General features: G+C 41.6%; 1 long non-coding RNA gene across 1 annotated transcript in view; it reads left to right on the top strand.

Annotated features, from left to right (window-relative positions):
* The window catches only part of LOC143142026 (uncharacterized), a 55,052-nt gene extending 36,799 nt beyond the window's left edge, over positions 1-18,253 (top strand). The window contains exon 3 of the long non-coding RNA XR_012990859.1: positions 18,068-18,253. This is a non-coding gene — a long non-coding RNA (uncharacterized LOC143142026). The remainder of the gene's footprint in view (positions 1-18,067) is intronic.
* The last annotated feature ends 4,203 nt before the right edge of the window (positions 18,254-22,456 follow it).

Genomic DNA, 22,456 nt, shown 5'->3' with positions numbered 1-22,456 from the left:
AAGTTTTCACATTTTAAAGTCAATATTTTGGCATCACAACTTTGATTGTCCTTGACTGTTTTATACCCAGAGGATAGTAGCTTGTAAATTCAGGGCAATTCTGTAGGAATTTTGTAGAAGGACATACAGGAATATTTAGAAGACCTTCACATGAATTACCATTTCAATCATCTGTGTACTGAAATTGGTTTTGTTTTAAGTTTCCTTATCAAGCTTAACCAGACCTTTCTCTGCTAGGTTTAAACATTCAAAACCTCTCCTTCTTTCAACAGTAAAGGAATCTTCATACTTGTCACTCACAAAGTTTATTTATGTTTCTTGAACTCCTCTCCGTTGTTAAAGTTGGCCATATATTTCAGTTTCCTCAGTCCGAATTTACCTTGAGCCAGCATTGACAAAACTTCACTTACACTTCACCTTCTCAACACTTCACTTAGTCATCCACCTTCTAGATCTGCATGGAGAAATACAGGTAGGTAGGTATAGGAGTATCCAGCTCACTTGGCTTTATATTTAATATTGTCAAAATATGCCAAAATAGTGTTTATTGGAGTTAGAGTCACTGAAGTAAGAAATGTGTTGCTAGGAGAAAGGGAATATGGTGAGTTTCAGGAGTAAAGGATGTGGAAGTTTTGTTCTACTGCGACATTGACGGTGCTTATTGATGATACTGTACCCCATAATGCATTATGCCTGCCTAATCTGTTAATTCAGTATGAACTTTCTTACAAAGTCTCTTATTACAAATTCTTCTTTTTTTGTCTATTTGTATTTCCTCTTTTCTTCCTTATACTATCCTTGTGCAATATGCTGTACGTTTAGCCCGTATAGCCTGCCTGAGTGTAGTGTGATTGCAGATAAGAGCATTCCATTTTGCCCTAGGGTAACCACCCCTCTGTTCAATTATGGATGGACATTTTGCAAATTTCATCCTCAGGACACATTTCTTTCTTTCTCGGGTGATTATTCAAAGTGCTGTGACTGCTCAGCTTAGAAACATGACAGTAATGTGTCACTGCCTTTGTATGTACCATTGTGACAAAGCCATCCTAAAATAGACACAAATGAACTTAGAGCATATGATTCATATATGACTGTAATAGAAAGTGACATATATGTAGTTCAATTTAGAGAATGTTTTTTTTTTTCTTTTTTTTCCATTAAATACACAGAATATATGGAGAATTACTTTTCTGACTCCTTGACACATGGGGGAGAGGGTCCTGGAGTGTGAAATCCTGGTGTGAATGGAGGTTGCTCCCTGACAGACTGTCACCCACTCAGACATCACAGTCCTGAGCAGTCTGGCTGTGTCTATATCTGTCTAATGCCTTATGTGTTCCAGTGAAGTGTATTTATAGAACACGTAGATACACAACTTAAAAAATATGTGAAGTATGCAGCTTGTTAACAGTTTGCCTTTTTACACATTTGCCTATACATCTCTTTAAGACATTCTTTCCCCCTGTTGTAAATGGACACACTTATACTGTATATTAAGACTGTCTGACTTTTTTTTTTCTCCTTTTTTCTTTTGAAAACCTGGTTTTGGCAAGGATGTTGCTATGAAGCACTCAGTCATAATTCATCTCTCTGATGAATGGCTTCTCTTCGACTGGTATACAGAATAGTGCAGTTGACTGGCGAATATCTTTGTTCAGTAATCTCCCGTTGTACAGTAGCTTTGATCCTGACTATGGCATATTTAATCACCAAAACACTGGCCTGTTGAAGAACTGCATCAAAGTTTGAACTGCATACCTAGAACTTAGCTTTACTTTGTTGACAAACAGACCCATCCTCAATTAATTAAAACTTTAAAAAATAATATATACCTGCACATTGAGTGACTTTCTCAGTTTCCTACTACTCTCTTGTGAAAATCCTAAACTGTCTAAACTAATTTCACTGATAATAGTACTAAGCATAGCTGAGAAGATCGATCATTACAGGTATATGGTTTATTTATTGCCCAGGGAATGATACGTATATATTGGGTGTGGAGAATATTTTGCATCGACCGCTTTTCCTAAGTATGATTTTCTGTCTAGAAAGATGGCTTTGGGTCTTTTCACAGTCTTTCAAAATATCAGGAAAAAGAACCATTTAAAGCAACACCAAAGAACTTTCCCTCTGTCGCACGCACGTTATTTGTTATAACGATGTTCACATACAGGGTAGAATATTTTGCATGACTTATAAAAGTACGATGTATTGCGACATCAGATGCAAGTCAAATTTGTAGTTTCTTATGTCTCATTCCATCGAACTACAGATCCGCTACCCGATCTGGCAAACTTACATAGTGCGGTTTTAGACGATAGAGGGCCGCGAAGCAAATGCAGAATTGCCGTTCACCCTGTTACGAGTTAATGAACCACTGAAACAATTTTGGAAACATTATTTTAAGGTACAAAAAACTCTTTGGTGTTGCTTTAAGGGCAGAAAAGTAGTTGAGAATGCTTTGTGGTTGGCAGCAACCAGTCCCTCTGTATTCCTGTTATTGTGATCATCATGTACTTAGTTCATCCCTTTGGCAGGAGAAATGACTTCCAGGCCTGTTAAATCATATAAACATTACAAAGCTTACCCATAGTGTGGTGTAAAACTGTATGGCTACAGCTAGCAAAATGCAAAATATGTTCTTCCTCTCAAGACAATTACAGAAGCCAGCGGTTTCGTTAAGTATAAACATGGTAGATATCATTATTTACTGATTATGTTGCACCATCATGTCAGAATTACGGACAATGACCATGTGGCATGGGCTGCTATGGCAACCAATGTTATGAGTGCCATATAAATTACAGATAATGCTAACATTGTGCAGTTACAGTATGTCATTGAACTTCATGTGTCACTACCAATGATAGGATATGGCATCGGCATCAACATTGTTGCATTACTTATACTGTATAATAGAAGGTTCATGTCAAGTACAATTTCTGGGAAAGTTCTGAGGAAATATACTTTGTGATGGCTGAAATATAATATATGACTGGGAGATAGGGACAGACTAATGATTATTTTCTTAACTAACGTTTGTTTTCATTGTGGCTCTTGGCTTTTAGATGTTGAAGGTGATTGAATCACACACCCCTGTGGTCAATACTGCTCTACAGAGGCAAAATGCCAGCATTGGAAAGGCATCTTTTGGGAAAATAACTTATTAAGAGGGAAAAAGTGAAACACACAAAGGGGGTTGATTGAACTGAACTATCGGATTCTGGTGATTGCCAGAGGAGACCCCCAGACATTTTGGCCTTTGAAGGATCGTTGAGCGCAGACGTTCTCCCTCTCCTCTTTAGGGATAGGTAGATGGGTTTGCAGACGATCACTTAATCACTGCACTTCTCACTGATGCCTATTGACTTGCCAGAACGGAGATTAAAGGTGCCATTCGGTTGAAGCTTGAGCATTGATTTCTCTCTCTCACCATCCACCCCCCCCCCCTTCTTGGACATCTGTTGATAGCTGTTTTAATGAAAAACAGAGTGTATTAAGAATGGAGGTGGGGTTGAAGGAGACTCGTCCTATCCCAATTCATAGCCTGTGATGCATCATGTTAATATGTTCTATCTGGAGACAAAACATGACCCGGTGGTGTTCAAATCAGAGAGTTTAAATCAAAGGCATTGGATTTGTTTCAGTCAATATGCAGTTAAAGAGGAGAAATATTACTGACTAGGGGATGGGTATAGGCGGGTCACGATCAGGCACTGCCTGGGGGCGAGAGGATGTTGTATTTGTATTCAATCATGGAAAGTAAACACAGCAAATTGCATGCTTTTCACTTCGCTTTGTCAATGATGGCTGAGGCTTCCTGGTATCAGACAACAGCATAATTTGAAAGTCTAATATTTCAATCAGAGAACATCTCAAGGAACTTGTTTGGAAATAACCTTACTGAGTGGCGCAGAGGTAACTTTTTTTTTTTATCACAAGGCAATCTGTTCAACTTGTCAGCTAATCAAAGCTGTCCTCTCCTGATCGTTGTCATAAAAAAAAGGGAAATCTTTGAGATTTCTCTAGTGTCATGTGTTACTAAAAGTGCTACTTTAAAACAACCTTTGTGAAGTTTAAGGTTGGATAAGTCAATGATGTGTGATGGATAAGTCAGTGATAAAAAAAAAAACAGTTCAATAAAAAAAACTACCAAAAAAAAAAGTACCATACTTAAGTTTCAGGTTGTGTAAGAAACTTTTGTCAGTGTTCCCTGCGGTTCCTGCCCTGTATGCCAGAACAGCTGCTGGGTAGCCAGTGGCTAAATGTCCCCCTGGGGCACTGTGTTGGACTTGCCTATATTAGTGTGCAATATGTGTGACACAGAGGTCCAAATTCAGCATTTCCCAGTCATATTCAAAAGCTGAATATGAAAACATTACTAGTCTTTCTGATACATCAGTTTACAAGATAACCCCAGAGTCTGACCTAGTTTAAGAGAGAGAGAGTGAGTGAGAGAGAGAGAGAGACTACTCTATTTACTAAGGCTGAAACAGGCAAACATTAACATGCTTGTGCAAGGCAAATATTGGAAAGCTGTTAGAGACAGTGCAGGTCTTGTCCTTGAGGTTGCGCTTGCATTGGCCGAGGGACAAGGCCATACAGGAGAGGCCTGCTGGCACGCCTACAGCAGTAGGACATTGCCGTCGTGGCCCCAACTTGACTTGTCAAACTTAAAACAAGCCACAGAGCGCTCTGCCGACCCGAGGGATGGCTCACACCAGATGGCGTAGCACTCTCCAAACACCCAACTCTTTAACTCGAAATGTTTACACCGCAAAACATTCCCATTATAAATATTTAAAAAATGGCTGAATACAGCCTTGCCACCACCCCGCCAAGCTCGGAGAAGTCACATACAATTTGTCAGTTCTTTAAAAAGTAATAAGATAAACAGAATCTCCATTGTTGCTAAGCCATTCTTGGACGCTGTAGGTCTTTTTTTTTGGAGGGCTGGTGTTTGAAGTTTGCCCTTTCTTGAAACTTGGACTTTTCTTACCTTGCAGGTTCATTTGAAAATATATTATTTTCAGGGTGGGAAAATATTACCCTGGATGCATAATTTGGCTTTACAGAACCCAGAAAAATCCATATTCATATTAAATGAGTCACACAGCAAACGAGCTCGGGCCATTACGATGACTCTCATTAATTAAATATCATAAACCTGCTAAGAGACTTACTTCTTGGCACATTCACACTTACAGAGGACTGCTGTGGTAATGGCCCTTTAGCTTCTCTGCGGCGTTTCTTTGAGTTGGCGTTCATCCCTGATGTGGTATTGAACTCTCACTTCTTTGCTATCAGGCACATCATGCTTTGCTACACCTTTTATCGCCTTTGGCCGTGACCGAGCCTTGACCATTGCTGATTTCTCTCATCGACATCTGGATGCTGTTGCCCAGGAACAACCTCTTCCTGAAATGTCACTGTAACCATGGAGACGTCTGGCCTTAGACAGGTGTTGTGCGTTGTTCTCTGCCGCCTTAGCTTGTCCTGGGAACCAACGATACTAGGAAGCCCTTGTCATGTGTATAGATCCAAAATAACCTTGTGAATCATATATGCAGAGAGAAAGAGGCGCCACAACGCATATGAATATATTTGCAACGTGCCTGCATGGATGCTGAGTTATAGTTAACCCAGGGAACGCTCATTTAGCATTTCTCTCATCAGCACCATGGAACTGTTCAAAATTACCTCAATACTGCCTACCATAATGTGAAGAGATCATTTACACCCAGGATGGCCCAACAGGGTGATCGTCCAGCTTTAGAGTCTTTATCACTCTGAGTGGGGTTAAATGACCGTAATGGCTATTTTGCTGTGTGTTACCCCATTTATTACACTGCTACCTCCCAAATAGATTGATCCTTCCTGATGAAGAAATCAATTTTGTTCCTGGTGAAGTGTTACCTATTAACTTCTGCCAAATCCATCAGAATCTATGCTGTGTAAGTACTGTAGCACTGATCAGCAGTCAGTTCTGTCCTGCAGACAGAAATAATTGGCCTCCGAATGCCTTTATTGATCGATCACTCAGAGACGGTTGGTTCTGTGGACCGGTCTAGGGTGGTGTGGATACCCACCCAACATCCCCTGAATGTCATCACCAGCACATCAAAGATGAGTTACCTTTCTCCATGCCTCTCAAGGACTGCTGTAAACACACACAACACAGCACTGCACAGTACTGCTGCTTTGTACCATGTTGCTTTGATGATTGCTAATAGTCAGAGGAGACTCCCTGATCCACTACCGCAAAAGAGTAGAGGGCGGAGAGGGACTCTTTCTCTCTCGCTCTCTCTCTCCCCCTCTTTCTCTCGTTCTCTCTCTCTCTGTCTTGCTCTGTCTACTCGGCCCTCAGAGCCATTTAATGGATCACAGAGTTAATCAAGCGCAGGGAGGGCCGAGGTAAAGTGGACGGATGAAGCCGGCCATTAGTCTGATGTCCGCAGGGATTAGCGGGCCTCCGGTGACTCCAGAGCTGGCACTGGCTTGGTGATCTTTCAATTTCCCTCACAGTGGGAATCGTAATGAGCGCGTCTCCTGCTACGACTCCCAGAGACATCATTGACATGCAGGGGACGGCGCTCAACATGGCGGGACACGATTCCCAGCACTGGCGAGAGAATTGGCATAGGGTAATGGCATGGATTTGGCTAATGTTGTCTGTTTTTGTGATTGGCCAATTAGCAATTAACTTCCCTGCATTTCTCCGTTCCCTTCCCTGGGCTTCTTGTTCTGTCGTGAGCATCAGGGAGCACCACCGTGGTTATGCCTGACTGCTTTTCTATGGCTTTGCTGTACTTCAAAAGAAACGCTTTGTCTCCAGTCCTGTCCCCAGTCAACATTGGTGCGGTGTGTCTTCTGGGGTAATGTCATGAATCATTTCCTGCGTTGTTTAAATTCCTTATCTTAAGGCCTCGCTTGAAGGTGAAGGTGAGAAGGCTTGGTGTACGCCTTGCATTACATACTATCGTGTTTGTGCAATTGATAAAAGCTGAGTAAACAACACACGAGGCCTCAAGTGCCATACAGTGTCCCTCGCAAGCAAGGAAACGTTACTGTGGGAGATAACTTTCAAAAGCCATGTCTCTTCTCTTTCAGACAAGTGTTGATACATGTGCAGTCATTGCAAATAGTATAGAGGGAAGAAAAATGCAAGGGTCAGAAATTACACTCCCATAAAAGTGCTGTACTACAGTAGATCCACCTTGGCCCTGTACATGGCTTGTGGTGGTTTAATTCTTCAAAAGGTCCACTGTTCACTCAAAGAATTCAACTGCATCATATCTAACTACAATGTAGACATAACTAGATTATAATGTAGAATTGTGTACTTTGGATTGCTAACAAAGGCATGCCTGAGCACAACGCACATGCTGAAGTTAAAGGGACACTATGCAGGTTTAGGTATTTTTGGCGACTGTAGAGCTCACTGGTTTTCTCAGTAGCGACTCGCTATGTCTATGCTGTATAAATATGCTAGGTGAACGATTTGCCTATTACAAGTTTGTTTACCATCAAATTGGCTTCATAAAGGTTATATTAAGGTCAAAATCTTGCATAGTGTACCTTTAACCCCTGAAATGTAATACTTTACCTTTGTTGACACTTCAAAGACCTGCACAATCAAAATATTCAGGCTGTTCATTCATATTATCAACCACACACCATTGTGGTAAAGGGATTGGTCATCATACGCATAAGCATTATGTTTGCAGTCAATGAAATTAACCAAGCAGACTTGCATCTTTCACTGTGATACTGTGTATAATGTAGGATTATTCAAACAAATGCAATGCAGCTATATCCTTTCTTTTCTGATGTGTATGGTAAGAGGAATATTTGTGTGGTACCGAAACAGACGTTTTACAGAAGTATGTAAACTTTCACTGGTTGTGTTAGCAAAGAACAGAGTATGATTGGTAGCAAATGCAGCTTTGGCTTCAGGAAGTTGTAATTGGCCATTACATGATTCTGAAGTTACAACTACATTTGTACTTTTGTTAGAATTATACATATGTTTGCTGAATCTAATCTAATCTAATCTAATCTAAATATATATATCCACTTGGCACAAAAAACTTCTCAGTATTCTAAACTCTCAGTTCCTATACTACTTCAATTTGTTCTGACAAAATAGGGTGCATTTTTTGTAGTTTTGGTCTAATGAACATCAGTGATCAAGTCAGGGGTGTAATTAAACTGCAATTAATGGCTGTGTTTACATACATCTTTGGAAGTAAGGAATCAAGTCTTTGTTCAGTTAGTTTTAATTGTGGAGACTCCTAGGGTGTTACTTAGACAAGTGTTAAAAAAACTTTACAGTGATCGAAATGCAATTAATGTGAATGCTAAAACATCATACAGACATCACATGAAGTGTTCTTATTATCAGCACATAATTAGCACATATTAAGTCTACGGAGAACTCTGTAACTTTGTATTAGAGTAATGAAATTGTTATTTAATCTATTTAATCAAACAAATTAATTTTCAGTTTGACTGCTATTTATGTGTCCTCTGAAATAACGATTACATAATTTATTTATTTGCTTATTTATTAACATTTGCTGCAGTCAGTTAATGAGCCCTGAATGTTGGTAAACTTTTCCAGACTAAAATCAGACCTAAATGAGATAAGAACTATGATTTCCTTTTGATCCCAAGAGATGTCGATAGAAAGCTGTTTCGCCAAGAAATGGAGCAGCTTTAGCTCCCATAAGCTGTGCGCAATTCCACTTTTGTGTGTTGTTTTGGTGAATTTGGGACAAGCCTCGGTGCCAGCAGAGCAAATGAAAAAGGTTAATGAGAGGTTAATAAGAGGAGCTCAGAAAACCAGGAACCTTGATTCGTTATGCTAATGCTCTTTATGAGAGAAAAACACCCTGGTGTGGGTTACTCGCTAATAAGCAGATCATTTCTTTTAGGGTGAAAACATGCCCGCCTTTGATGTGAGACCAGGGGAAGTAGCACACATTTTGCTGCATTTAATTTTCCCTGCCATCTATGATGTTTCTGATATTTAAAATTTCCCATCATGTGGGGCAAATGAAAATAAATTTTGGTTTAATAGAAGCTATTTAAAGTAATACCCTGTGATGTGCATAGCATATATCAAAGGTTATTTGAGGACTTGTGAGGCCTTTATAGGAGCTAATTTCTTGAATATGATTTCTCATTGGCGACGTTTGCAAGCATTTATATAGCTAGAAGTTCTACCACTTTTACGAGGACTTTTGACAAGTGAGTCGGTGAGAAATTTCACATCTGACCAGACGTTTCTCCTGTCCAGTATATGGGGTACATGATCAAGTATGAGATGCTTTAAAGCTCCTAATTGTCCTCAGTTATGTGCAAAAGGGCAAGTCTTAATTGCCCATTTTAGCTGCACAACCAGAGCCTTTACAAACATACTCCAAAACACACATTTTTGTGGTTGAGTACTTAAGCTATGCAAGTTAGAAAAAAAACTGCTATTTTTTGACCACCGAACCTTAATGGTCAATTAGAAAATGTATAATGACTAATTAGTACAAAGCCTGTAATATTTATTTGCAGGGAAGACTTTGGGTGTGTTTGTGTGTGTTTTCAAATGAGCATAGTGTCAAAGCCTGTTTTCTGGTTTAATAACCAGCAACTCTTATTAGTAGTCTACAATACCTTGTCATTAAGCTTGTTTCTCTCACTTGTAGAGATTATTTACCTAGGATCTGAACTTTTTAATTGGAATGATGTACTTTAAAGCCTGTGTGAATAACACATATCACACTATCACAATATTTTTGTTCATTACTCTTCAGTGAATGACTTTTCATTTTCACCTTTAATTTGTTCATCTTAGGTAAAGTAAACAGTACCGGTACTTGAATTTACATCAAGAATGATTCTTTCATGGAGCCTGATATTCACTTCATTTTTGGCATCGTACACTTGACATAATTTCCTGAAGTTATTGTACCGGTATACATGAGTAAAACTGTCCTTTCCCAATATAGTTCAGTAATGATGCTTGCGGTGTAATGTTTACATCTGCTTGTTGCTAACCTCTACCCTTCGAATTCTCTTAGTTTGTACACAAACTTGAATGATAGCTTGGAACAGTATGCCCTCCGTGATGTTTGCATAGCTTATCACTCACTTATTTAGAAATCCCTGCATCATCCGAATATGCTATTAATTTCACCAGAAATGTGCGAAATGTGCCTGAACCTGCCTGCGTGATTTAAGTGTGAACATGTGTGTTCTGTCTGGCAGAGAGACCCAACCCGTGTTTATGTGTTGTGTCGAGTTAAGCGTGGGTCTGGGGGGGAGGGGGGTGATTGAACACAGATGCTTCTGAGTTGAGTGCAGCGTGCAGTGGCGAGGGTGGAGGATTGCAACCCCCCCACCAACCCCCACCTTCTGTGTCAGCAGGAGCCGATCTGATGTAACCTGGATTGCCTCTCAGAGGAAAAACGGCGGGCATGAAAAATGCAACATCTTCCCCCCCTTTCCTCCAGCCTGTCACTCCGCTGACGCCGATCCCTGTCGCTGTGTTCGACCCGTTTGAAGTGGCTCCTTTAATCTAAGGGCTTATAAACAGTAGTTGCACTGCTGCCAGCCTCTGCGTTGGCCTCATGTTGGGTTATCAAGCGATCGTGTTCTTGCTATGAAAATCTGTTCTGTGGCAGATTATGCTCAGCAAGGAGGAGATGACATGGATTCAAGCTGTGTTTTTGCTTGTATGGTGAAATGTTAACTACTCACAGAGAAGTGTAAGTGGAGTTCAAATTGTGGAAGATGTTTGGAATTATTGCACTCCTTTTGGTCCTATCCAAATGCCTCCACCCATGGGCCTTTATAGACAGCCATATGTTACACAGTAAGGCAGACTCCTGTGCCCAGTTGTCTGCATGCAGAAGCAGTACCTTTCCTTATCCGTGTTTCCAGCAGCATAGGTTAGCATGTTATGAGCCGCTTTGTAGCCAGCGGCCTCCCGGGGTCATCAGTATGCTGCTTGCGTCTGGGCTTGGAGGGTGACTGAACGGATGATTCGGCCTCGGTATCGACTGTATTGAAGATGTCCACTGTAACAGAGGATCAGTTTTTGGCACGTCGACGGTGAACGGCCACAGTGAGGCTTCTTCTTCTCCCCCCCACCCCCCATCCACCCCCCGGCTCCAGACCCCACCTCCTCCAGCACCACCAGCAGATCTATAACAGGCTCACTGAAGTTCTGGAGAGCCATGCAGAGAAATGGATGCCGTCTAGACCTTTGAAATAATGTGAGGGTTTTTAATTAGGTGGCATTGATCCTAAACTACGGTGTGGTCAGAGAGAGAGAGAGAGAGAGAGAGAGAGAGAGAGAGAGAGAGAGAAGAGGGGCGATGGTGCAGTGCAGGGACTGAATTTATGGGGAAAGAGACCAAGAGGTTTGAAAAAAGAAACAAAGCCTTTGGAGCAACAGCAGGCATATTAAACAGCAGTGTTGTGATGGGTGACCTCCATTGCTTATTAGCGGTATTTGTTTCAGTCAAGTCCCTTGTTAAGCCTTTCATTTTCAATTTTTACAATGTCAGATATTTTGTCTGTATTGCCATTCATTTGGCACTGTGAAATTGTATAGTAAGAATGTCAAACTTCCGAGATGTTTCTTTGTAATGTTTTATTATTTTTATGTAAAGGTAAATCCTCCTTTCCATACTATTTTATGACAGTCTAACAGTATAACAGTCTAATAAAAGACTAAACTTTGATCCACATACAATTGTGTCGTATCTGTTACATTGAAAATTAGTATTCGTCAGGGGGGAGAAAAAAAAAGATACAATACATGGAAATTGAGTTGAAAAGTAAGCGAAAAATAACTTCTTGACCTCATGAATGGAAAAGTGGATTAGACAAGGCTGTTAATTGTAATTCACGGTGCCGCACAGTCAGCCATGCCGCGCCGCTTAAAGCAGGCAATTTTCAGCAAGGCTAACAACACAAACCGGCCAAGCCGAATTATTCCACAAAAGCGAAGAGGTCGGAAAGATCTCATTCAGTGGGTCTGTCTTCCAAATTAATTGGGGAGGGAGGGACGCCAGCGTCAGCGGATCGTGGGCCCACGCCGGGCCGGATCTGGGGAAGCAGGAAGGCTCAGGTGGCCCGGGATCTGTCTCAGAGAGAAGGCCGCCAAACAATCAGCCTTCTGCTGGAAAGTCAACTGCAGCTGCTGCTGCTGCTGTTGTCCTTGGAGACAATCTTAATGCTTTAATACATTCAGCGTTTTTCCCCCTTTCTCTTTGTTTATTAGCTGCTCTGTTTAAGATCCATCAAGGGTGAAACAGGTTGTTCAAATTCCCAGTTCGAGAGGAGAAACATAATTAACTGGGTTATTCCAAAAGTCCCACCGAGAGAAGGGTGTTTTTTTTGTTTGTCAATAAGCAGCTTTTGAACCAAAACACAGAACAATAGGCCTATAGAATGAAAAGAAATAGATATGTTAAGAAATTATATATGTATAGGCTGTATCCCAATGTCTTTGTTTATTAGCAAAGCAGTTTAATCCTCACTATTCACAACTCAGTTAGTATGGCAACACTGACACATTATTATTACATTACATTACATTACATTACATTTGGCTGACGCATTTTTAGCCAAAGCGACTAACAACATGGTAAACAGTTTAAGTTTAGAGCAATTCTCAACAATATTAGGACAATTTAAAAAACATTAGAGTACAGTAAGAATAAGTGCATCAGTGAGTGCTGTTTTTAACAGGTACGTGTCAGTTTAAGACGGCTGGTGAGTGCTAGGATCAGCAAGACTTGTTGTAAGTGTTGCTATGAGAGGAGATGTTCTCTAAAGAGCTGGGTCTTCAGGAGTTTTTTGAAAATGGAGAGGGATGTCCCTGCCCTAGTAGGAGCTGGCAGTGTGTTCCACCAGCGAGGAACAACAGATGAGAAAAGTTTGGATTGGCCTGAGCGTACCGGAGGTAGAGCTAGACGTCGTTCGTCTGAGGAGCGCAGCGGTCTGGAGGTAGCGTATGTCTGTATGAAGGCATTCAAGTAGGTGGGAGCAGAACCGGAGACTTATTATAGTGAATAAGCTCTCACTGGCAGCGATGACTTGGGTGTCACAGCACCAGTGAAATATGTGAGGAGAATGTTTAGGCGGTGTGACCGACAGAAAGTGAAGTAGCAGGAAGAGGGATAAACACACTAATCTCAGCAGCCTCCAGCCTCTCATAGCTTAGCCACTGACTGACATTAGTTTGTGGTCTTTGTCCTGACATTTGGATTGGGGGGGGGCTGTTGACGGGTGTGTGTGTGTGTGTGTGTGTGTGTGTGTGTGTGTGTGTGTGTGTGTGTGTGTGTGTGTGTGTGTGTGTGTGTGTGTGTGTGTGTGTGTGTGTGTTGGGGGGTGTATATGAATGTTAGGGGTGCGGGGGTGTATGGCTGTGAGGCTTAAGTGTGTGCTGAGGAACACTTTGCCATGGCCTGAGGCTCTGAGAGGAACCATAGTGTGAGTGTGAGGCACGATGCAGACACTCCTTGTTTGTACAGGCATGTAGTTAGCTATTCTAATGACCCTGAGCTCAGACGTTTTTTTCCCCCTTCAGCATGCAAATCATTTGTTCTCATTAGCATTTCTCGCACGGGCGGTGTAAGTGATTTTTTTTTGTTTCACGTTGGCCGGCTTCTACATTTTTGGTGTCTTGTTGCACGTATTACCGAGGCGGGTGTGGAAGCGAAATACACTTGTGCATTATAGCTGCCAACAAAGCTGATATTTTCATATTACAATGTGTGCGTCTCTCGTTTTTGAGGTAATTAAGCCGTTTTTGTGTGACCAAAGTCATTTCCAAGCATATGAATAAAAAACAGAGTAATTTGTAAGGGATAGCAATTTTGTTTTCATTGTGGGTCACCGGCAGAGAGAAAAGCATGCTTATTTATTTTCAATTCCACGCTTTTGTGTGCTCAGTACAATAGCTTGTGGAAGCGCTCACTGATTTAAAACCCATTTCCTGTGTACGCAGTGGCATGAGCGTGTGGTTTCCATTCCTGGGTGGTTTATCTTCAGTTGACAAACATGCGGTCAGGATAAAGCTACAAGGGGGTTGCCTCTCAACAGGGTTGCCCTCAGTAATCCTTTGATTTCATGGGACTGTCTATCACCCTTGTTTTCATTGTTTTTGGCTCAACAAAATACCCTTGGCCAAATGTTGAACATTGAGAAAGTTTCCTCAGATATTCAGAGCTGGAGCATAAATAGAACTGCAGATGATTATGTGAGACCTGCCAAGAACATTTTATTCATTCTTAAGGTCTTCAAGGTCAGAAGGTCGTGTTGCTGTCTGTCTGGCTTGGGTGCGGTGTGTGTTTAGTCTCAAGGTCTACTCTTGTTGTTGTCTCTCCTGGCAAGACCCATCCATATAAAGTAGAGAGTTCTCTACTTTAAGTTTGAGTAGAACAATATTGTGAGTGCCAAGCAATAAAAATGTCACAACCATCAAACAAACATGGCACGACAGATGTCATAACGTGCCATGAGAGATAGAGTGGACACGTCCTGCATGCAGGGCATTGTAGGTGACCTTAACTGTCATGTCCTTGGTCCTTCCGCATGTAACTTTGGTGTACCATTACTTGGCGGTCAGTTGTTATTGACTAAGTTTCAAATGTAAGTCCTTGGAACGGAGCGAACCTTTAAAATGTGTTAGCATGCACCAAGCACTTGTGAAGTACATTAAATGAACTTGATATGACATTTACTGTTACATTTGCATAGGTAAGTTGGTATATTCGATCGCACTTATTGTGATAGTAAAATGACGTTATAAAGTAGACACAGTATGCCGTGTGACCTGTATTGTATGTAAGGTTTAAATCTGTCCGATTAGTGCTTTTCTGTGGCCTTTTAAAGGTTGCGTTTCAGCAGAACGCAGTGCAGGATAAAGAGGAGACACTGCTGCAGTATTGGAAACGAACCCTCAAAGCCCCTGACCATTTTCAGTAATTACTTGAGCTGCATATGCAAAGTAAATGCATGTTTCCCCTTGGCCAAATAGCCTTGTTTGTGTGTTGGTTGGTTGGTTAGTTTCTTCTTTTGTGTCTTTCATGTTGCAGTATGGTATTGATCAAAGCGCCCCTTCAGGTCCAATGAATTTAACTCCTATTGATTTTGCATGTGTTGTAAACTTCTCCAGTGGCTTGTTTGTGGGCTTTTGCTTTTTCCCCCACTGTCTCCCTTTATGTGAGCACATATTTGTGTACACTGGACTGTGTTTGATATCTTTGTGTTGTTTCATCAATAGCAGATTGGTTTTGCCCACACTAACAAGTAGATAGAACTCTGCATCTTTTCCTCTCTGTGCATGTATTGTGTTGTTTATCAATCTTGAGCTTGTACACTGCAAAAAATGAATTCTAACCAAGTGTTATTGATCTTATATTAAGATTAAAAAATCTATTTGGTATTGTTTCTAGTATGAAGAGACTTACCTAGCGCCCTCTCAAAAGATCCTTTTGACTTAATTTAAGAAGACTTTAACTTATTTTAAGACAAATTTGCTCAACGCACTGGCAGACAAATTGGCTTGTTTTCAAGATGAGATATCTTAAAATAAGTCAATTTTTTTTTTTAATTAAGTCAAATGATTTCACAAGAAAGCGCTAGGTAAGTCTCTTTATACTGAAAACAATACCAACTAGTTTTTTTTATCTTGATATAAGATTAATAACACTTGGTTAGATTTTGTTAGATAAGCAGTTTTTGCAGTGTAGTATTCATAAATAGCATTTAAGTTTTCAAATATTGCTATACTGGACATGGGATACCCCCAGCAATTTTTCATATAAGTCCTAATAGTCGGCTATTTGGGTATACAGTATTTTGGAGTCTTTTCCCCAGTAGTGATGCAGTTGCTTTAAATGTTAAATGTCTTTTTTATTATTTATTATTTTTTGTTGACTGTCTTTTGTCCAAAGCATCGTAAACTCGCATCAGCAGGTTCGGGAAAACCAACCCAGGCCGAGCGACTGTCAGGTGGCGCCGCTACCGTTGCTCCATCACACCTGCTCTTAGTAGAATATGATACGCTAACGCTGCGACTTAATCAGGTTCCATAGAGTTTGGCCATGATTATAGACACACCCTGCTTTATGGACGGATCCCCATTAGGAGCTGTGAACGTTCATTTTATTGTTTTGACCTTGTGTGGGACTGCAGAGGCTAAAAGGTGTGTGACTTTTAAATGAGAGAAAAGTGCTTCTTAACTTCTTCTCTTTTATTGTCATTAGATAAGAGGTTACCTCTGTTCTTCTTGTCCCTCTTCTCCCATTTGAACCGCTCCTTACTCTTCTTTTCCCCTCACTTGCCTGTAAGTTAACAAAACTGCCTCTACTCCACACACACACACACACACACACACACACACACACCCCTACACAAACTGTTCCAATAAGCATTCAGGGACCCACAAGGGACCAGAGCAAGGAGGCAATCAACTGTTGCTTACACTTCCCTGCCTGCCAATCATGCACACACACACACACACACAAACACACACACATAGATGGAGAGATGCAGGAGTGTTACAGGATGCTGGCGGTGGAGACGGGTCATCACTCCTCCTCCCCGGCCCCTAATAGGCAGCGACGGTCCGCCCCGGGGGATTTGCTGCCGCACGGCTCCCTGCCGCTCAGAAGGCTAATGGCCACCTTCAGCACCACGCACGCCACACCCAGCCACCATTAGTGTCCACACCGCACAGATTTACAATTGCAACACCAGGCCCATTTGCATACCGAGATTCACTTCCCTCCTTTCTGTTCCTGGCTCCATTCATTTGTTTGTCTTTTGTCTTCTCTTTGTGGCTTCATGTATATTTTCATATTTTTTATACTTCTACTTTTCAGCTTTCTCTCTTCGTTTGTTTGTCTTCTTTTCGCTGCTTCATATTCACTTTTACTTTTCAGACGAGACATAAAAACAGTATGAAGTGGATAACTTTTTTAAAAACTGACAGTTTTTGCTGTTCTCCGGGTGTCTAGTGTGTTATGTTTACCTCTACAAGTACAGTGCAGAAATATAGAGGAGTATAATGAACACAGAAACGGCCTCGGTGTTGGTCGTTGCACCAGAGACAGGATCAGTGTCCTAGACCAGCGGGCAGCCGCCAGGTGCAGTAGATATGCGCTTGCGTGTCTCCCAGCTGGCATTTCAGTGGTGGTCCGTGGGCCCGAGCTGCTCGCTCCTGATCAATACGCCGCTAATGTCAGCCCGCGCACGGACCTGTGCACAACGCGTGTGTGGCCAGTCAGGGGGGAACATCCACAACATGGACTATAGACCCTTTCAAGAGAGTTCTATTATCAGCATCATAGTTGACCCCACAATGCTTCCGTTTTAACATTCCATATGTTATCTTAATGTAGAGGAAGTAGATTGGGAACCAAATAGAACGTTCAAGCATTGTTTTTGTTTTTATTGTTGAAAGGGTCTATACGTCTGCACACTGAAATAAGCCTTTTTTTAAAATCCTCCTTCCTTCCTTCTCCTTCAAAAAAAAAAAACGAGACTGCATGCATGCCTCTTCGACCACCTTACAAGGCAATGTCTATGTTAAGATCCATATCGATGATGCAATGTGGGAGAAAGGTATAGACAGCAGCAGAAGCTGGGCTATGTGGAGTGTCTAGGGATGTGTGTGGGGGGGGAGCTGCTGTGTTAAATATGTTGATGTAAAGAGGCGTAATATGGTGCACATCAGGAGGGTGAAATATTTCGGAAACCCAAACAGAAATGGGTGGAAAAAAAGACCTTTCAAGGGAAATGTTTTGGGGATAATATGACATGAAGGGCCCAGACACATACTGAGATCGCTTTTGTATACACTGACCTACATGTGAGTGCATCTGGCAGAGGTGATGGGAAACTATGCTGTTTGAAAGTGCTTCTTCCCCTTGACCCCCCCACACCCCAGTGCACCCCACCCCTGCATATTTCTCAATGTCCCTGGGAACTACAAAGTCACTCAACACTCTTTTTTTTCTGTCTCTCCCTTTCCTCTTGTCTTCCGTAGTGACGCCAGAGAAGACCAACAGTCACCGGCACCACCACACAAATACAGTGGATGTTGAAAATGGCGCTTCAGACGGCTCGAGAGCCGGAACTCAGGGGGTTTGTCTGGCCCTGATTTGGACTTGTGCGCTGACACTGTTGTCATGGTAATGTCACTCCAAGAGACTGCAACCCCCCCCCCCCCCCCCCCCACAACCCAACCCACCCAAACACACACACTAGCCTGGGTGTTCCCATGCTGCCTTGCCCGCGATTTGATTCACGCTGCTAAGGCAGCCTGGAGACCATGGAGCAAATTTTCACCTGAGATAGGAGACCAATCACAGAACAAGGGGGAAAGCAAGACGATGATGAGCTATGCACAGACGCATTTGATAGACATCCGTGGCACCCAATAAACGGATCTGGGCATTTTTTTCAAATACGAGAAAATTAACGTTTGGTTTCCAGACCACGTCTCATTGAGAAGTGGTGGCGCTAGCCAGGCTACACACACACACACACATTCACACAAATCCAAATCTGCTCACTCACTCATCTCCTCTCTCCAAAAGACTGATCTTTTCTTTCCCTCTCCTTGGGAAAATAAATATATAAATAAATAAAGGGCGAGAGAAAGCGACACTTTGATGGGCAGGTCGGGGGAAAAAGGGGGAAGCGTCAGCGGAGACTCCTCGAAGCTGCAGGTCTGTTTGAACACACTGATGGTGTGGTGTTGAGAGGTTATTAAAGACCAACACAGAACAGGAAACAATCCGGGTGGACGGGAGTCCACGGATCCATGTTGCAAGGATGTGTACAGAAGCAAGAATCAAGAATGAAGTCCTACAGGAAACACAGGCCCACTTTATGAGTGTCATCTGTACTGACAGACCAATACCAAGAGGTCCTGGGTGAAAAACTGACAGTTCAAGTCACTGCCAGGAGCTAAACCAACGCTGTCTCTTTCTTCAATGGAAGAATAGATCTATCAATGATTTAAAAAAAAAAAACACTGACAGTAATTTAATCTTTTTTTTTCCATTAATATATTTGTAAGCTTAGTTGTAAATGGTAATATTTACAGACATAATTCTGGGTCTGCATTTCATTGGCTCTATTGCTTGATGTCATAGTCTGCTTTTTGAATATTCCCTGGTACTATGTACCTATTTCAGTTTTACATATTGCAATGCAGAACTGTAAAGATGTAAAGTTTCCTTTGTTTTTTTTTACAGATTGTGTTCATTTTCCCTCCATATGATCGCGTAAAACGCACCTTAACAAAATGTATTAATATACTGTGTTAATAAACTGTATATTTATACCGTGTGTATAGAGTACAGCAATAAAGATTTTCCCATTATTCATGTGTATAGCACTCATCTCACAAACATTAACAGTGACACAGTGATGCCTCGTATGCTTTTTTTTAATGGACCTATATGAGCCTACACACATTACATTAATTAAATGCATCTCTATAAGCTATTTGCAATATAAAGTCAGGTCAAAGAGCAAGACCCCATCAAACCTCAGCAGTGATATATTTCACAACATGCAGTTAGTCGTTTTAATGGCATCAGACAAGCTCCACATGGAAGAAATGTGGTGAATGTCCTCTTACAGTGCAATGAAATATGTGGGCATTTTTTCCCCGACCTGGGGTGTGTTTCCCAAAAGCATAGTTGCTAACTAAGTTAGCAACTTTGTTGGTTGCAATGCAATTTCCCTTTGCCAACCAACTAAGTTGCTAACAGGTTAGCAACTATGCTTTTGGGAAACGCACCCCTGTTTGAGAGGGGTTACAGAACACGCTACAGAATCTTCCTTGGTCATTTTAGGAGCACAAGCGTTGACCTACTGTATTTGTTCAGGGGCAATCACCTGATTCACATCACTGCAGCATCTGATCTCCCCATACGGTGTACACTCATCTGTGCAGAAAGCTGCCCCTGACTTGAGATGATACAGTCGGTCAATATGACACCTGAGAAATGTTCACCATAGTTATTCTAAGCTTCATTTCACATATATTGCCTATAATATGACATATGACAAACTTTATCTATTCTTAAACATAATTATCAATGGTTCACCTCTAACAATGAATTCATGATACACATAAATGTGAAGTAAATACATTCACTCCTCCACGGACCACAAAATCCTGCAGTTCATGCGTAATCTCTGTGGTCATGCTGGGATTTCTTACTTTGTTACTGTGAGTAGCGAGGTCAGAATTTCCAGTGTTGTAAGTAGGGAGAGACAATTTGGCACTGTAATGCACACGTATTCCACTTAACCAAACCCATCCACCCACCCCTCTACGCTTGAAGCCTTACACTGTCATAAACAAAATTAGCAATTCTCCTCTCCACCCACTGACATAGTTCTAACAAGGTCACACACATACTTGTGCAAAGAGCTTATTGTGGTTAAAATATGACCCAAAATGTGTAGAATTATGGCACCATATTTTGAAAATATGCCTTACATAAGTTCTACCTCCTCAAGTGAAGCTTGCTTAAACTCCCCTGTCTGTGTATCTGTGTTGACAAATTACTGTCAAGCCTGCCTCCATTAAGAGGACCTTCACAACCTTGTCTGCAGTAGCCTTGAAGGTCAGTTATGAATATTCCCCCTCAGTAATGTATTGCCGCTTGGGGAGAGTATGAAGGATTAGTCGGGAATTATATCTGGGGATTTGAAAGTGACAAATAGGAACAAACGTTGTGCCAAAGCACAAAGATTTCTTGGCCCGGTTAACTGGTGTTAAAACTGGCCTGGACATGCTCCAGCAGGGCAAGGTTAAGTCTCCGGGTCTTGTTTATGACAATGTTCCTGGATCGTGTCCAGCGAGAGAAGAGGACCCTGCTCGGAGTCTTTTTCACTTCTCAAGTATTTAGCACTGAGGTAAACCATCCCATGGCTTTGCCGACTTGTGTTCCAAATGTAAGCCCTTTCAGTTTACAGAATAAAAAAAATGAAGACTAAACATTCTGTGTTTGTTTTGAGATGTCATGGTAGCATTGTGCCACTGTGGTATACTACTGCTACATTTGCTTACGGATTCTAAAAATATCTTTCCATGGACTTGATGTACAGTATATGAAATCACCGACAATGGGAATGGTTAAGTGTGTCTTGTGGAACTCTGATGGAACTCTAGTCAGCAGGTTCGCTCCTAAAAACACAGTGCTTTATTCCCTTCCCAGATAAAATAAATCTAGAGAGCATGTCTAACACATGGTCCGATAAAACGACAGAGGAAAAAAAAACACTTTCTGTGATTATGTGTTGACCTGTTGATAGTTGTTGATATCGGAGCTCAAAGGACTCACTCCCATGAGACCAGCTATCAGATGTGGGGGTCATCGTGTTGAGGGCAGTGCCGGATTCCTAAAGCGCGACTCCTGGACCAAATTTATTGCCTTCAACCTGATGGGGAAGGTCACTGAAGTGAGACCAGTCCTTTAATGATGAAACCAGGCTCTCTCTCTCGTTCTTTCTCTCTCTCTTTCTCTCTCTCTCTCTCTCTCTCTCTCTCTACCCCCTCCAGTCCTGGTATGCTCGGCCACCCTTGAGCTGTCATGCCGCCTGGTTTTCCCCAGGGGTGTGAGAAAGTGAAAAACAGCCCCATCAATATTGGCTTTCCCTGCTGTCTCCCCCCATAGTGCTAAGAGCCTCAATTTGCCCAGTTATGCTTTCACACAGCAGCCAGGTCTGCAGTGCTCTGTAGCTTTCCCAATCATGTGGAATGACTTTGGCATCTGGACAAATTGTGTACTCTCATGTTGTTGTATTTTTATGCAGCAAATAATAAAATGAACTCAATCCTTTGAAGACTGTGTGTTGTGTGAAGTTGTCAACAAGTGGTCTGCTCTATACTGTGACTATATCCTCATTATTCATCTTGTTTCCTAAATGCTCAATATTCATATGCAACATAACCCAAAAGGTTAACTCACTAGTAATTAATCAAAAGTACTCTAACAATCATCAGCCTAAGGGTACTTCAGAGAAAGTAGCCCAAAATGGTTGACAGTTTTGTTCAGTCAGGGGAATGAGTCATCATATTGATATGTAGATGATTTGATTGTGTTTGTTATAATGACTGCATGGTCTTTCATACAGATTGTAAAAATGTAAGTGCCCATTATCCACCTGAAGTCCAACTCATTATACTTTTAATTTGTCAACATGGAAACAGAAAGGCCTCCCATTTATTCAGCCTGATTAATACTTCTTCCTGTTCTTGATTTTCGACAACATCTTCTGGTGAACATACTGGCAACAGTGTAGTAATATCATAGTAATCCCACCAGGCAATTTGCAACAGCATCCATTTATCTCCTTTTCTGCCTTAAAAGTCTTGTTCATTTTATCAATCATATTGTTTTGTTGCTTG

This window comes from Alosa pseudoharengus, unplaced genomic scaffold, assembly GCF_046254945.1.
Source record: "Alosa pseudoharengus isolate Yale_2024_CS ecotype anadromous, Long Island Sound unplaced genomic scaffold, YU_APseudo_1.1 YU_APseudo_1.1_scf_24, whole genome shotgun sequence".
In the NCBI taxonomy this organism is placed as follows: domain Eukaryota; kingdom Metazoa; phylum Chordata; class Actinopteri; order Clupeiformes; family Clupeidae; genus Alosa; species Alosa pseudoharengus.
Note: the sequence above shows the minus strand (reverse complement) of the source record. Positions and strands in the feature narration are given on the sequence as shown.